At 36.5% G+C, this 2,382-nt stretch overlaps 1 pseudogene; it reads right to left on the minus strand.

Annotated features, from left to right (window-relative positions):
• LOC103397245 (uncharacterized) overlaps positions 1 to 2,382 on the minus strand; it is a 43,169-nt pseudogene that overhangs the window by 614 nt on the left and 40,173 nt on the right.

The following is a 2,382-nucleotide window of genomic DNA, read 5'->3' on the forward strand; positions in this document are numbered from 1 at the left end:
TTGGTGGTGGGAATGGTGTCTGCCCATGATTGTAGAGTTCTGACGACTCCTAATTTGTGCTCCAGTGGGTGGTGTGAGTCAAAACAAAGATACTGGTCGGTGTGGGTTGGTTTCCTGTACACCTCTATGTTGAGATGTCTGTCCTCTGTGGTGTGAACCACACAGTCCAGGAATGCAAGACTGTTGTTTTTCACATCTTCTCTGGTGAACTTGATGTTCCTGTCCACCGCGTTGATGTGGTCTGTGAAGTTGTTGACCTCATGGACCTTGATTTTGACCCAAGTGTCGTCCATATATCGGAACCAGTGACTGGGTGACGTTCCCACGTAGGAGCGTAGAGCTCGTCTCTACACTTCCTCCATGTAGAGATTCACCACTATGGGAGACACAGGAGAGCCCATAGTGCAGCCATGCTTCTGTCTGTAGAAAGACTCGTTGAACTGGAAGTAAGTGGTGGTGAGGCAGAAATCTAGAAGGGCACAAATATGGTCAATGGTCAGGTTAGTTCTTAACGACAGGTTGTGATCTTGTAGTAGTAAGCGCATCCTCACTGTTGCTACTGCCTCTGTGCTGGGGATGCATGTAAAAAGTGATGTGACGTCGTAGGAGACCGAGAAGATTGCCATGACTCAGGATTTGGACACAAGTGGTTTTTGAAGAAGAACTTTGCCAAATTTGAAAAGGTTAAGATAAGAAAAACATTTTTTTACTGAAACATCAATAGGAACAGTTACTGGGTTGATGCAATGTGAAAATACTTTTCATAATTTCATGATCTATTTTTTAGTAAAACTGTGTTGAAAGTGACGTATCAAATTTGATACAGCAGGTAAATAAGGTCATGTAACTCTAAATCAGTCAACTGTCATTTTATTGTATTTCATTCATTATATATAACTTTTTTATTTTTAAATTACATAATTTGGTACATTTAGAGTAAAAAAAATAGATATGTAATTTCCATCCATCCATCCATTTTCATCCACTTAGTCAGCAGTTGCCACCCAAATCACATTGCAATGTACCAACCCCCCTGAACTTTCTTGTGGGTGGTGAGTCCACTGGAAGGTACCAAGCGCCCTAACTGGGATTTGATCTTAACCAGGAGGTGAACCCTGGTGTTTTACACCAATGACATTGCCTCTGGGCCAAAGCACCACCAGCAACCTACAATCTTTTTATTAAATTACATAATTTGGTACATTTAGAGTAAAAAACAAGATATGTAACTTGTTGTATCATATTATATATCAATACATTATATATACATTATATATATAAAATATAAATACAATATTTTTTCCAGACATCCACCCAGCCAGTTCCATTGGTGGATTTCTCATTACTGCATTATGGTAGCACTTTTTATATTTGGATTTACAAATTTGTTAGATTTGTTTGTTTTATTATGTTTTTGTTTCTTCAGGAAAAGACTGTGACCTGATGTATCAAATATGATACAAATTGAAACTCTTATGGAAAATGATATTTGAATTTTTACTGTTTGTTTGTTTGTTCAGAGGGACCAATAAAGGGTCCAAGTTCAAATAATTTGAATTTTCTGTCAGTTGTTTAATGGTATAGGCTTTACAGGGTTGCTGTAAAGACCCACTGGTGGCTAACTATAGCTAACTCATCTGGTTAACCTTTTGGTATGTGTAACCGTTTTGGCTAACCTACAGAAGAGATTTTTTTTGGTTAACTTTAACCTTTTATAATGAATTTGTATCATTTGACAAGGCTGTATTTTAGCTTTTGTACATGTTGGCTGACTGTTGTTTTTGCTTACTTTAGAAGGACAGCTAGTCAGTAACAATACCAAAAGAATGGATAAAGAAAAGATGAAAGAACCTTTGTGTTAAAAAGACTTATATTGCTTCAAATTGACATGATGGCCAATATATATTTGTTTTTAGTAGCCTAAAAAACGCAGTAATTTTACGTTTTAGTGTAAAAAAATATAGCAAAAAAGAAAGATTTTATTGGCGTGCTCATTTATAATTTATCACAGTACAACATAACACTGCTCATAAAACAGCTTGATGTTCTGCAACTTCGCATGAAGACATTTTTTTAATGTATTACATTTCTGGTTTTTAATACATGTCAGGTGTCACCTGCTGCAGCTGCTGCTAATATACCAAACTCATCAGTCTGATAAAAACTCTGGGCTTGTGCCCTGACTACAACTTTATTGATACTCTATTAACTTAAACCCTCCATAACTACCGTATTTTCCGCACTATAAGGCACACTTAAAAAACTGTAATTTTCTAAAAAACTGACGCCTTATAACCCGGTGCGCCTTATGCATTACTTCTGGTTGCGCTTACTTAGATCAAACCAATTTTATAATGTGTGGAAAATATAAAATGTATTGCA

Source organism: Cynoglossus semilaevis, chromosome W (genome assembly GCF_000523025.1).
Source record: "Cynoglossus semilaevis isolate Cse_v1.0 chromosome W, Cse_v1.0, whole genome shotgun sequence".
In the NCBI taxonomy this organism is placed as follows: domain Eukaryota; kingdom Metazoa; phylum Chordata; class Actinopteri; order Pleuronectiformes; family Cynoglossidae; genus Cynoglossus; species Cynoglossus semilaevis.